This window comes from Vanellus vanellus (assembly GCF_965231255.1).
Source record: "Vanellus vanellus genome assembly, chromosome: 5".
Taxonomy (NCBI): Eukaryota; Metazoa; Chordata; class Aves; order Charadriiformes; family Charadriidae; genus Vanellus; species Vanellus vanellus.
Window position 1 is genome coordinate 61,199,281 of NC_138910.1, and position 15,687 is coordinate 61,214,967.

A 15,687-nucleotide genomic window follows, 5' to 3' on the forward strand; every position below is an offset into this window, starting at 1 on the left:
CGAGGAGTCGGTCTGCTGTGCTTTCTGGTGGCGAGGACAGAGATTGCTCTGAGGCCAGAGAGTGGCTTGTGAGGGCAGATTGACACCGCATTACATCTGAGAAGGAGCAGGGAAGGGGGAAAGCCAAACATGTAAAAAATAGTAAAGCTGCAGAGAGTGAAAACGCGAGAACTGAGGGGTTTTGAAGGCGCCAGTGTTGAGTAGGAAGTAGTGAGCAGTGCTGGTGGTTGCAGGAGTGGGGGACGCGCGGTGGTCGAGCAGGCAGGGTGAGGGAGGGCAAGGCTGGTCTGACCTGTGGTGGGGTTCAGCGCTACCTTCTGTTGTAGCTTCTGTGCCCACCACAGGAGCTCCTCTGCGGTGCTGGGCATCTCACCACGGCCCACGTTTGCACAGTGTAGGACAAGGCTCGACTTTACAGGCTCCATCTGAAGTCAATGGGAACTTTGTTGTTAACGTAGGCTTCAAGAGTCCTGGGCGGGTACTCGAGACAGATACAACATAATCGTTGCGTACCTTGATTCCCTTGCTGTCAAATTAGAAAAGGCAAACCCCGTAATCAAATGAAAGTATTTTGAAAAGCGTTCATCTGTGAAACGCTCCTGGCAGTTGATGAGGAAATTCATTTGGTATTTCATGCTTTTCAGTGAAGTCTTGAGCCACAACTTGAAAGAAAGAGATAAAAATAAACACTAAATATTCACTGAACTGTGCAAAGAGAAAAAGAATATGCCTGTGTAATTAGGGAATGTATACTAAGACATTTTCATGCTTGATTAAAAAAAAAAAAAAACAAAAAAACAAAAAAAACCAAACAACAAACCAAGCAAAACCACAACCTAAAACTCAGAGGGAACTGTGAGTTGGGGGGTGGTGGACCTTTACACAGAAGTGATCGCACACATTTTGGCTAACAGACAAGCGTTTGCCCTAGTCGATTGCTCTCTTCTGTGGACCAGCCACCAGAGGGAGATGGGATGCACCTTTCCTGGTTACTCAGATACTGATGGCAGAGTATGTTTCAGTAAGTTAAAATAGGCACTTTCTGTAGTTTTAAAGTAACAACCGGCCCTGGTATGAGATCCTCAGGCTTCTCTTCCTTCTGACCCTGTGTAGACTGTCCCTGCCCTGCTGCTGTTTGTTGTGCTCTGTGCCTCTGAGGAACCTGGGGTTTCTCTGCTGCACTGCCTTCTCAAGCTGCTACCAGCCCTTGGCCGGGTGCTGCTCACCTCCAGGCTCTGCAAGGTGCAGGCTGGGCTTCCCTGTGATGCAGGTGCTTCTCATCCAGCGCCAATCTGCAGTTCTTCCCACCTCTGTAGCTTTTACAGCTCCTTTCCAGTGTTCTTATTGCCCCTGTATCCTCTGGTTGCCCTTGGTGGTGTGGTGTAGCCACAGCTGGCAACAGGACCATGCAGCCAGTTGCTCATTTCCCCCAGTTGGGATGGGGCAAGAATTAGAAGAGTAAAAGTGAGAAAAAACTCATGGATTGAAATAAAGACAGTTTAATAGGTAGAGCAAAAGCCACCCATGCAAGCAAAGCAAACCAAGAAATTAATTTGCTGCTTCCCATGGGCAGACAGGTGTTCAGCTGTCTGCAGGAAAGCAGGGCTCCATCATGCGTAATGGTTACCTGGGAAGGCAAAACATTATAACTCCAAACATCAACCTGCCCCCCTCCCCCCTTCTCCTTCCCCCAGCTTTATATACTGAGCGTGACATTGCATGGTATGGACTAGTTCTTTGGTCAGCTCTCCCACCAGTGTCCCCTCCCAACTTCTCATGTACCCTCAGCCTACTTGCTGGTTAGGCGGTGTGAGGAGCAGAAAAGGCCTTGAGAGCTTAGCAATGACCAAAACCACCTGTGCACTATCAACACTATTCCCCATCCCAAATCCAAAACAGCACTGTAGCAACTGCTAATAAGAAAGTTAACTCCATCTCAGCTGAAACCATGACACTCGGGTACCAGATACCGATGAAAAGTGAATGTCAATGTATAAATTTTCTACTCTGTCCTTTGTACGTGAGTGATAAGACAAGTGTAGTTTGTTTTCTGATTTTATATAGATGATGGATGAGTTTTGTTTCCGCTGGTGTTGCCTTTATTTCACTGTTTCAAAGTGCCACGCATTGTGCCAGAGGCCTACAGCTTTTCTGAATACAGTAAGTACCTACAACCCCTATAATGCCTGAGTTTTTAGTATGTCTGTATTTAAATTCAGATGTTATACTTGTGAGGCAATAACAAAATAAAAGAAAACTCATCAAGGATCAGAATTCCAGACGGCACACATCAGACATGATAAATAAAGGACAGCCAGTCAAAGAAAATATAAAATTGATGTACTGTAGGCTTGAATACTAAGGCTGTCATCTGCATCATACTAATTTTTCAAAGTTTTACCATTCTCTTGGGTTCTTTATTTCTGTTTGAGAGAAATCTCACAAGATGCTTTAATTGGATTTTTTCTTATTATAGCTTTTTATTAGCTCATTAATCAAGCTTAACAAGACATATTTTTAGATTCCTCGCTGGCGGTGCTTATCTTTCTGTGCTTTATATTTGAAGTACCAATCTGCGAGGAAAAGGTATTCATTGTCCTTCGCTCTAGGAAAAGACGCATTACATTTAACAGTTATTTGGAGTTTTGATCCTCGCAAGGACTTTTGCTAAAACAAAATAGGAGACTGTTTTGCCATCACTTTCACCTGCACTCCCGACCTTCTACCCGAGTTGTCCCTAATCTCTATTGAGAGTAAATGTACCTTCAGGGCACCTTCCCTCCCATACTGAGTCCCAGTGGGATTGCCAGCACCTCTCCCCCTGTGGTATTTGGCTAAAAGAGCTTTTTACAGACTCAAGAATTTGTTGCTCATTTTCTGCTGTAGGACCAGAGATGACTATAAAATGTTGAATAACTGTACTATTCAGAGATGTTGGAGGTAGCGTAAACACAGAGCTACACTTACCAGAGGGGATTTACAGGTTTCTCCTGTACTGTTATTTCAGAAGTACATTGTTGTAGATCTTGGTTATTCTTCATTTCAATGTGTGCACGTGCACACATATGCCGGCAGGCGCTGTGTTTGCTGAGTGCATTTAACCACAGACATCCTTCCCTGAACCTGTGGAATTGGATCTTGGCAATGATTCAGAGTTGATATGTCAGGCGGTGTTATGCCATGAATATTATTGTTCCACTTATTTAAAGAAATAACCGTTGCACTGAGACAATACTCGACAATATTTTGCTAAATAAATCTTTACATTTTGTAAAATACGGTGTTTCCTAAATACCTATACAACCTTCATGAAATACTCAACCTTCCTGGGCACTCCTACTCGGGAACACCAAGTGGAGTGTTCGCGTATGCCAGGGCTGAGCTGCAATCGCCTCCAACTTTTATTTATTCACTTAAGCCCAAAAAGCTATTTTGTATTACAAAAATGTCAATATTATTCCTGCTTGCATTTTCCCTTTTTCTTTGGTAAGAGTGTTGATCCTAGCTAGTAATCCCTTCCAGAGCTGCTTTTTCTTGAACAAATTAAATTTACAAACACCGAAGCAGAACCAAGCTATTCCTCCGCTCTCATGTGCAGGCTGCATGTGATCCCTTTAGGCCACAATACCACTTTGAATACTTAATGTTGACTCGTCGAGTTTCACCAACTGCACAGTGATATGGACAGGATTAAATCTTGTTTTATTTCATCGGCTGCCGAGCCAGGCAGTAGCGGGGCACGGAGGGCTCGTGGTGTTTTACTCTGTTCCACCACTGCAGTGCAAATAATAAGCATATTAGTGAATCTGCTGACATTCGGCACCTTGACGCAAATGAGAACATTTTTCTAGGTCTGGAATGCATTGTCAAGTAGCATTCTTGTCAGGGTTGTATACTGTGTAAGCAGAAGTCATTACGTTTACACCCAGAAGATATTTTGATGGTGAATTACAGGCTGACCTTCGTATCATACCATTTATTAGAGCAAGCTTTATAGTAAGCTCCATATAATGGCTCACAATAAGGTTAACTATTTGTGTTGCCTGCCTGAACTGGCAAAGGACTCAGACCATTAAAGCTCCCAGAGAAGCTGTGAGCTGCTTAGCTTTTCAGCTTCCCGATGTGTTTTGCTTGAAAGGTAACTGTTAAGCTCTTCTGTTATTTTTGTTGTTGTTGCTAGTTTAGGTTTGGAAGGTGCTTTAATTGGAATATTGTAAAATGATTTATCTGTCGGACAGTGGATATCCTCCAAGCTTATTTTTTTTCTGAGACTATCAGACTGTCTTTGCTTTCTGACGGCCCAAAGGAAATTACAATGTAGTGTACTCATAATCATGTTATCTCTTTTATAGCTGCAGATCATTTTTATGACATTGTAGATGTACAAAGCCCTGATCGATATCTAGAGACTTTCTATCCTTTTAAGTTATGTGACTCTGCCAAATTTTAGATGTGAAAATATTCCAGGTGAAGCGTTATTTGGTTTCATAATTTTTACAATATCTAAAAACAGTTGCCAAGCTTCATTGGATATGAAAGCACTGATTTTTTTTTTTTTGGTAATACTTGGCACTGTTGTCAGATAGAGTCCATCTGTTCTAATCTAGTATTGTCTCTTCTGCTGAAGGAGTGGTTTCATGTTTCCAAATAATTGCTGCTGTTCTTGTGTTTTGATGACTAGTATATTTAGCAATCGCTACTTCATGGCATGAAATATTAGAGTATCTCCTAGTCCAAAAGTATGCAACAAATATATTAATATTTAACATACCTTGAAAGGCTTATTGAATTAATTACATCATGAATCTGAGTTCTTTCTATTTTTATTTTTCCTGACACCCGCTTTGGGAACTCTGAACTTTAGGTAAAAGGAAACAGATTAATACTGGACCTCAGTTAAGCTGTTTATCAATGACCAGGTGTGGTCCTGTTTGTTAAATAACTGGAAAGAAATGACAGTGACCGATATGAACGTTATTCATTTACAGATGTCTGTTTATAACCCATTTAAATTGAAGAATCGTGTATTTCAGCTGTTGCACAGGCTCTGAAAATACTGTGCAAACCCGTGATTGTTGTTTGACCTTTTAGGCAGAGGGCTTGTCATTGTTTCAGGGATTATTAGCCTTTACAGAATTGCTTTATAAGGATTTAGCAATCTTTTATTTTCACACATGCTTTCAGTGACCCTAAAAAACTTTACCAAAGGGAGCTGGCAGGTAGATGAGCCTACTTAAACCAGTCTGGGAGGCACATTGTGGTTGAATTAACCCTCTGTGTTTGTGATGTTTTAGTAGATTTATTTTATTTTAGACAGAAGCTTTGTGTGCCTCTTGCCTTAGTTTATTACTTACCAGGATGACCATTAAGAAAGTTTTTATATGGAAGGTTTTTTAGTCCTCAAATTCACATCTGAACTATTGACGTAAAATTGGGATCTACACAAGACCTAATTAACACTTTAATACTTATTAATAGAAAATGATGTGAATATAGTCAGTCATAAAACTTATGGAAAATTCATTCTACAGCTACACTGGCGCAGAATCTCTCACTTTTATCTCATGTCACAGAGCTCTTCTCTTCCATAAAACTCTGTACAGTACTAATTGTAAAGGACAGTGATTCAAGGTCATTCTTGCTAAAAACTGCCCCTTTTTGTTCTAGAGATCAGAAAACGTGTAAAAAAAAAACAACTCACATCATAATGCAGAAATAAAAGTGTGGTCATGGATAGTAGATTATGACCCAGAGGAAAGAATGTGAACAATGTGGCTGCAGAGAGGAATTTTAAGTGATGTATGTGAAACTGCCAAAATGAGAATTGCAGCTGAAGGAAGCGAGCCAGCAGTCTAACTACAATCAATATCCAGGTTAAGTAAACAATTACAGTCTGCCAGAGTTGGAAGGAAATTCACACAGCCTGAAAGGGTAACTGCAGTGTCTTCAGGTGTAAGTTCTGAATTTACTTTGTGGATACCTTTCTTGCCATTTACATGGAGTGTAACTGATTTTTTTTCGCAACCAATCAGGCAAAGGCTGTTCTGAGTTTGTGAAGAGCTGTCGTTAAGTCCTTGCAAACAAATGATGCTTGCCAATTAATAGCGGAGGTCGTTTTAAAAATCTGGAAGCCGGTGAGACTCAGAAGTAACCAAAAGAACAATGTATGTTATCAAACAATATGATTAGTCAAGGAAGCAGGCTTATGAATAAGTAAAAAATACAAAGGAGTAATATTAGGGTACTTTGTGAGGACTGAGCTTGCCTGACATAGAAAAAATCAATGCTAGAATGGAAACAGCTGTGTTTACAACATTTTAGGATAGTTTCTTTATCAAATATTAATATGTGGAAAAGCCCTTGTGTGAAAACTTGGCAGTTGGTCCAACAGAAGATTATTCTTCTCCTTGCAATATTTGCTATACAGTTGCTAAATAGCTCAAAACAGTTTCGACACCATTAAAAGAGATGCCTAAACCCCCAAAGAGCTAAGATAGATTGATAGAATATTTTTTTTACGTTTGGACTTGATCTTTTACCCCTTACTTAGGCAAAGCTTCTGAGGAAACCTCAAAATTTTCCTGACAGCATACACACATATGAAACTGATAGTATATTAGACAGCCATTCTACTATTATCCCCTTATTTTATATTTAACCCCCCAAAATATCTTTATGCTTTAAAAATATCAGTTGCTCCTAGTGGACAGTAAAGTGCTGGGGAGTATTTGTTTCCCTGTGCTCAGAACAAATGAAATGCAATGAACCAGCTCCCGCCTGTTCTCTCACCACCGCGCGTCTTACTTAGGATTAGCTAAGGTATGTGAGATACCTGGTGAGAATGCTATATAGCGAACATGTGAGAGGTGTGGCACGAGTACCCTTGATTAATTTTGTAACCCAAGAAAGGATTTAATTTTTTTTCTTTTTATTTCCTCTTAGCATGTGTTGGTGCGTACAATTTTGGAGACTCTTTTTGTCTTCAAAATTGAGAAGTACTTGTCTCCAACTACTGAGAAAAACCATTGCCAAATTCTAGAAAAGAATAGCTGAAGCAACAAGTTAAATTTCAAGACTTTGTGCTGAGGCATAATCCAAGACACAGAGTGACTTTGGACAGTATGGTCAGACTGCAGCTGCAAGAGCCCTGGATCAGACGGGGCAGGAAGTATGCCAACAGATGTGATTTACAGAAGCGGCACATGCAGTCATATGCTTCCTGCAGTTTTCTCTTATTAAATAACTATTAGTAGGTGGGTTTTTTTGTGTTGTGAGAAAATGAGAAAGACCAGATTGGTCTGTATCTTAGAGGGGAAACAATGGGGTTAATTAGGTTCCTGTTTTATTCAGCTGATTTTGCACTTAGGGATGATGTGACAGCAGAGCACTTCAGACATTGACCCAATGGATTTGTGAGAGAATGTGTGTTTAAAATGAGGTTTGTGGATGGACTGTGGCATTGAAATACTCTATTTGGGTGAGTTACAGTGAGCTGTTAGACAGCACTGGCACTTGTTTTCCACTGAGAGAAAGAGAAAAGTTGTTAGGCGAGATGAAACTGCAGGGAAGAGTAGGTGTACCTCCCCAGCTCCTAGGAATTAAATCCCTGTCATATTAGATGAAAGCTTAAATATATGAAATTTCTCTTCCTTATTAATCTTTCTGATAAGCAATTGCTAGAAGGATGCTGTAGACTTCAGAAAATGGAAGGAATATAGGCAAACTTGAGAGGCGTGTAGTACAGCATTTACACTTAACCTACTACATACTGTGAAGAAGTTTGGAAATTAGAGAGTTTAGTTCCTTCTACTTTAAGTGTATTTCTGTGCTTTCCTTATCTGCAGAGCAAAGCTGCATGCTATTTTTGGCTTTACCGAACTTTTGAAGCCTTATTAGAATAATACGTTTTTTTCTGTGCTGTATCACTTAAGACAGCAATTGACTATCTGTTAGATTGTGTTTTTTCAGCCTGTGGCCATGTATGCTGCAGTAGTTGATTTGATGTTCTGTAAGAATTCCTCTTTAAATTGACTTAATGATTTATACTACCAAATTGTTCACATTTCTAAACTGTATATGAAACTAATGAAACGGGCTAGAATTTTAGACTGGTGACCTTTCTTGTTCTCATGTGATACACACGAGGAAAACAGCAGTGAACTGAGAATAACTGGTGGAAACGGTTCATTTTCCATATACATTATCTCTTGAGAGCACCTTTGGGTTTGCTCAAGAGGAAACGCCAGTTTAACCATTCTAACATCTCTTAGACTGCCGCTTAGATGAGCAAGCTCTTTTGAAGCCGGACTCAATAGCTGAGTGTAGGGGAAAGGGTCTTAGTGGTAAACTCATCTGGTTTTGAATCAGCTGGGAATTACTTCAGCTGTTTAGCAGGTTGGAAAACCTTAGGAGTGCCTTCACGTGATTTTGCATCTGTTTCAGAAGGCCATTCATGCTGCCAGGAGGAACAATAGAAGATGTGGGAGACTTTGATTTGGTTCCCACTCTGCCAAAAATATCTAATATAATTCCCAATAAATGGTATGGTTTCTGTCTGAAGCCCTGTGCTGATAAGGCAACACAAGTATTTTGGGCATAGTTTTGGAGCACAAGAAGGCCATTCTTGCCTTCAGCTATCCTCTCTGCTTGATAAGAGTTACTGGGTAGATTGGCAAAAATCCCCTTTGATATCTATATGCCTTTTTAGGGCTTTAGGAGCATTCCCAAAGAAGATTTGTGATTCCCGTGACCTAGCAGAACCAATGCAAATTACTCACAAGACAACAAAGAAATTGGCCTAAGGTTCCCATGAAAATGTGCTGCTTGTGTGTGGATGCCTTTTAACTTTATCCTTAATTTTACATGCACACCTGAATGCAAATACATGCCTGATAGGAGTGAGGAAAGGAGGCGAAAGGAAACAATAAAAGCAAACACAGTAGCTATGAACTTAAACCCAGATGAAAAAAAGGTTTGAATAATCCTCTGGTTACTCGACATATTTAAAAGTATAATCTAGTTAATAAAGCATTTTTTCTCATTATTATTTTTATAGTATAAAAAAGCAAGCAATGTACATATCAGTACAGAAGCTGAAGGAATGAGCCTCCAGTAAAAGTACGGCCTGAAATGCTAATAGCTTTAAAACAAAATTATGCCTATTTACAAATGAATCAGCCAATTTTTAGGTAACCAAAATGCAGAGTGGAATGGGTACAAATCATCTCACAATTGATCAAAAGGTAAATAATGACATGTACTGCTGCATACTGAGGAAGCTGAAAATAAGGACATAGCATTGATAATCTGCCTCGGGGGACTGAGATTGGCATAAATGCTAAAATGAGTCTGAAACTAAGAAATGAGGGAGGGGTAAGTAAGGCTGAGAGACTTTTGGTCTGCCCAACCTATCTCCTGTAAACAGAAAAAGTAAGTTCAAGTGTCTTATGATGATGATGATGGAGTTAGCAGCGAGCAGAAACACGGGTAGCAAGAAGAGAAAATAATAATCTGCATCGCACCAGTCGGGTAGACCAGCCTGGTCCAGCTTCTGCGGCATGAGGGATGGATTCCTTCTTGGGGCTCGTTCTCTCAGCCCTGCACCGATGGATGCGCCCCTCTGGGAGACGCGTCGTGCCACCGCTACCTGCCTCTGCACCGATGGATGTGCCCCTCTGGGAGACGCGTCGTGCCACCGCTACCTGCCTCTCCTCTGCGGCTGGGCTGGGGTGGCCGTTTGTACAGCTGGGAGGAAAGGGTCAGATGCTCGGCAAGGGAAGTGCAGCCCACCCTGCTGGAGGGAAAAGCAACAAACCAGAGCAGTTCCTCCAGATTATAGTTGGGTGCTATAATCAACGGAAGGATTTTGGTTAATCTGGGTAAAAATTGATGGTCGGGAAAGAGTAATTGAAATGTTTGTATGCAAATATAATGAGCTGGACCAGCAAAACACAAGATATTGGAAGGATTACAAGAAAGTAGTGGGAAAACAGGTGTGGAACGGGGTGTGGTAATAAAAAAAGATAGAATTGCACATTAATTTATGAGGCAGATTAAAGAAAGAAGTAGCAGTAGTGTAGCTATGTTGTTTGAAACAAAAGCGCTTCAGAATCAGGGAATGATAGAAAAATTCTATTAATTGTGTGAGTCTGTAGGATATTGTAGGGTTGGATTTGGTTACTAAAAGGGATCTTTTTAAAGCCTTTTATGTTTTAACATTTTGTGCGTGGTTAAAGCTGTAAGTACTACCAGGAGTTGTGGCCATATGGGTGGGCAGGCCCACATATGGAAGTATTTAACTTCTTCAGTATAGCTTGGAGAACAAATGCTAATAATACTGGTTATTTCTGCTGGTAATAGCTGACAGTTTTTTCACTTCATTGATAAGAGGCCAACTTCAAGGTTCCAGTTAAGTAGTGAAGATACTCTAGATGAGCTGATTGAAGAATGTATGATGTGTGATTCAGATAAAATTAAATGACAAGAGTAAACCAAACAGGTATGTAACTGAGGATTTCAAAGTTCCATACTCTGCGGATGCGAATGATTAAATCAATCTACCAAAGAAGCTGAGAAACTCAAATGTAGAGGAGGTCTGGAACTTTCTTACTCAAAAGTTTTAAAACTATCTGGAATTAATATCCAGAACAAAGAAGGAAAGATTCTAGAAAGACTAACTGGATTAATAGCCCCATAATTAAAAATAAATGAGCAGAATGAAAAAAAAAGATTGCAGAAAGGACCGACAGGCAAAGAAATCTATGCAAAAGAGGTAAGCATAGGAATGAGGAGAATTGAACAAAAGTCAAGCAGAACTAGACCTTGCACTGGACATTAAACATGACGAAATTACCCAGCCTTAAGCAAGCAGTTTCAGAAACAAACCACTAAGAAGGACATGGGGTCACTGTAGGTTGAATGTATGACTCTAAAAGTAAGAAAATGCTTTACTCTGTCTTCATTAGAAATGCTGCTGTTGACTGTGGTGAGAAATGGAGGTTGCCTCGTAGGAATGAGTCCGCAGGCTTTAAAATAAAAATCATTGCAACTGAGATCCAAGCAAAACAGAAGCAGTGTTTGGCGTAGTGAAGAATGGTGATCAACAATTTCCTGACCAGAAAGAGACCGGCTCATGAACTCTCATATCTGATACCATATAGCAGCAAATACACGGTGATTAGGGAAAATGATTCAAGTGGTTATAGGTGCATTAGCCCGACCTTGAAGTTTTAGAAGAAACCTTGAAAGGAATCCTTCCTATACCTGCAGATGCTTGACTGATACCCACGTTGGTTATAAGCATTGGGCCATCGCGGGATTGCTGGTGTTAGTAGCGTACTGCGGGCAATGCACACGTGCTTAACCTCATCAGGTACCAGGCGTTCTTAGGGGCCGGGTTACCCCGCCTGCAGGCTGAAACACTTCTCCTGAACAAATTGTACTTTTACGTAATATTGGATGTCTTTTTATAAAGTGTTTGAGCATTTCTTCTCAATTCCTTGCCTGTAACTTAATTTTAACGCATGAAGGGCAGATTGGGATTTGCACAAACATGGATTTCAGTTGTAGGCTACAACTTTCTCATACAACGTACCAAAACTTAATATAGGTGCAGAACACAGATGATGGAGTTTCTGTGAGACTCTCCACCAACTGACTTATGAATGCAGCTAACACTGCAAAATGGTCTTAACTTTCTTCCTGAGGATGAGAGACACACACTTGAGTCTAGAAAGATTTTCCCATAAGAATCACATCCACTAGATGAATTTCAAGTTTTGTCCTGGAAGGTAAGTGCTTTAGACCTCTTACTAGCGCTAAGCATAAATTAAGTTGTAAATTAAAATCTGTTTAGAAAAATTAAGTTTATTTCTGAATTGTATTTAAGCAATGGCATTGTGACTGAGGTGAAAAACACAAGAAACCTTTTCCAATAGGTTCCCTACTAAAGGAATTTCCTTCTTGACCACCAGAACCTGACAAAAAGCATTCTAAATACCACATTTTCTGTACTACATATAAAGGGACTGCGAGAAAAATAGGCTCAACCCAAATATTGGAGAGCAAGTCACTTATATTTTGCAACCTATGGTCTTTCCCCCCCCCCCCCCCCTTTGGGACTGTCCATTGGACTGAGGTTTGAGCAGTTCTTCCCAGAATTGAGATGATGAAGCGGTGGGCATTTTTACAGCACAGGTCATTTCAGTATTAAAATTAGCGCTTAGAGTGCTTATGCTGTTAAAAATAGTGCTGGAAGAGGACTGTGCAATGAATAATAAGTTTAGGCAATGCTGATAAATTAAAAATAAAACACGATTTTAGAAGTTGCTCAGAGGAGCTTGTTTAATCTTCAAGTTTTCCCAAAATTAAATATCGAATTATTAGTAATGCCAGGCATCCTTTGTAGCAATGTAGTTCAGATACACTCATCAAAAGAGCTCATATCATTAGAGGGGTGATTGTGTCATCTCCGGTAGAATTATTCCACACCATTGGTATTTCTTGGCAGACTGACACGTTTTCACTTGACATTGCGGTAACCCCTGGGAAAGAAAGCGAGTCCTACCTTCCTGTGAATAATTCATTAGTGAGCCATCACACTGAAGTATTCCAAAGAAGTATTCCCTTCTTTTGGGGGAGGAGGGGAAGGACACCAAAGCTACTTATTTTTTATTTGTTTTTACTTTTACTTTTTTTAACACTAGCCTGCAGTCTTACCACTTCCTAAGCATTCTTCCATAGCAAGCTTCTCTCCCAGCAAAGAACTAACTCTCAGCTCTGGTCTTTTGGTCTGTAAATTAATCTGTGTTATTTTTCCAAAGGGTTCTGGAGCAGAGCAGTGGGAAGCTGCTGACGCAGTGGTGTAGCCTTTCTGAGAGTGCTGGATTTTCTGGAACTGGACAAAAATGCCGGTAAATCAAACTTGCTCTCAGAAATCCAGTCAAGAAGCATGGCTGGCTGTTTAATAAAATATGCTAAAATATGTTTTCTAATGACTGGGTGGTCTGACGTTCTTAGCAGTGAGCATGCAGACCACATATTAATCACCTGGCAGAATCAGGGAAATGCGGTCCTTCATATTTCATCAGGGAATGGAGGGCTCAGCATTCACAGACACGTTTAAAGCAGTGGTGAAAATGGTTACACAGAGTCGGTTTGTCTTATTTTTAAAGTGTAAAAAGCCCGGATTTTCCATTTACCTGGATAAACGTGCCTATTGCTAGTAATGAGTTTAAGGAGTGTAAGTTGAAACAGAAGACCCTGTATGGCGTATTTTTTTTATTTTAGGTAAGCCTTTCCTAGGTGTCTTTTTTGAAGGCTCTACCACCGACACATTTTTTCTAAAGTTGTATCAATAGCAGGTGCTCACTTTATTCTTTACTTTTTCACTTCTAATATGTATTTTTTCATGTCTGCTAGAAAAGCTTGGCTATCAGTTTAAAGCATGTTCTTGATAACAGGCAGGCAAGGGCTGGATGAGCTGTTCTTCTATTCTTATGTGCAATATCTTGGGTATTCGAAGGGCTCTTTAGTGATCCCTTCCTCTAAGAAGCTCAAATAATTCCTGGTATTTTATTAATCTGTCAGAGCAGGGGTTGCTTCTGAATTTATCTTGGTATTTCTGTCTGAAACAGCTGTGCAGCCTATGCTTCAAATTGCCAGCATTAAATCAACATAGTTTTCCTCCTCATTCTTCATCAATTTGTCATATAGATAAGCCCACTACCTGCACTAGCAATCTTCCATTATCCACTGTTCTTGCTGGTTTCTTCCATATACTTCCATCAACACCCACAAAGGCTTTTTACCCTCAGATACATTCTGTCTTTTTCTCTTTAGGTTTTTTAACTCCACTGCTTAAAACGATGGCTGCTAATGACTCTAAAAATTGAGCATGTCCTGTGACTTATTTTGCCAGTGATATAGGTAGGTGGTTTGGGCTTTAATCTCTTGATATCACATAAAGGAAATTAAAAAATTATAAGTAAGATAAAAAGAAAAAAAATGAGAAAAATGCATCTTGATGATTTTTGTTATTTATGGAAACACAAGCATCCAAATTTCTTTTCTAATTACCAAAACTGTACATACTAAAAATGTACACATTTGAGGAATATAAATGAGTAGACTGTACCCTCCATTATGCACTATGCAGAAAGTGTCCTTCATGATCAGATTTTTACCCCATGAAATTTAAGCGTCGTTCAGAATCTTCTGGATTTTTTCATGTTTGCTTGTCCTTAAGTGTGCTTCTGACACGTGTATATGGAACCTCCATAACTAAGATGTTTTTATTTGCATTGTAGAAGAGTAAAGCATTTCCAATGCCAGTATTATAATGAATACTGTATTTAAAAGATCGTGCCTTATTTTTTTATGTGCTTTATCAGCAGCAGAGTGTTATAGTCTGTCCTGATATTTCACTGTATAAATTAGACGGCTAAGGAAGGAAGAAGAAAAACAGCAGATATAGATTAAGTAACCTGTTCCAGATCACAACACACAACATTGACCGCATAAGAAGTAGATTCCCAGCCCAAACTACTAAATTTGGAGACGTGAGAAATGTAATTCTGATTTTTAGGAAAAGATGAGGGGTTTGGAATTGGCTTTAATTTTATTTTTATCCTTTTTGTGCTTCTCTACAGAAATAATTCTAACTATTTACAGTGGCTGTTGTAAACCTCGTTGAAATGGTTTTCAGAAACTGTTTCCAATTGTCATTTCAGTAATGTTTTTCTAAAATGGAAAAAAATGAAAACAAAATTTTTGCATAGGAAAAAAACCATTTCAAAGACTCGCTGCTTTTCCTCCATTACAGCACAAGCACAAGTTGAAAGGGGGCATATGTTTTTCAGTGTGTAACCTCCATGTGTGGGCATGTTGGACACTAAAAAAAGAACTGCTAGACTTTTTTACAAGGAATAGATTTATTTGCAAAGGAAAAGATTAGCAGAATCATCAAAACACCTGAAGAAAAAATAACGCAGAAATAAAACAAATAGGAAACTCCTCTAGAATGTCTGTAATTGTGCAAGCTGTTTGCAAATAAATATTTTCAAAGAGATGTTTCCTCTTTCAAATCAGACAGAAGCTGCTGATTCCCTCTGCTTCCCTGTTGCTGCTGCGGGTGCCCCGGGCTCTTTCCTCTAGTGCAGCTGTGCTCCACTGAAATAAATGGCACTTCCTGGGGACTACATCTTTAGTTACTGGTACAAGAGTCGTCATAATGTGCAATGAGATATTTCAATAATGCTTTCAAATGGCTATTAAAACACAACACTGCATAATAAAATCACAACTGCAGGGTTGCAGATAGAGCTACCAGTGACACAGCTACCTGCATATTATTCCCTTCAAAGAAGAGCTACTAGAAAAATTGTAGGGCAGCAAGGAAAGGTGTAAAGAGCCCCAGATGCTCGGTGGTGTAGTCTCACTGCTGTCTGTCTTTTCTTCCCAGCTCCGTCCCAATTTTCTGTTTTGGTTTACAGTCTCCAAAGTACTGAGTTTTCATAGCTCAACTCATGTATTGCCTCACATCACAGGGAATAATAATCCATGCCTAACAGTGTGAAATCTGGAAAAGCGGATTCAAAGTAAGCCTTTGTCTTCAAGGAGATCCCAGTTATTTCCCATACAAAGTTAACATCTTGCTTGGAAGAATGGAAGATGTTATGTATTAATGGA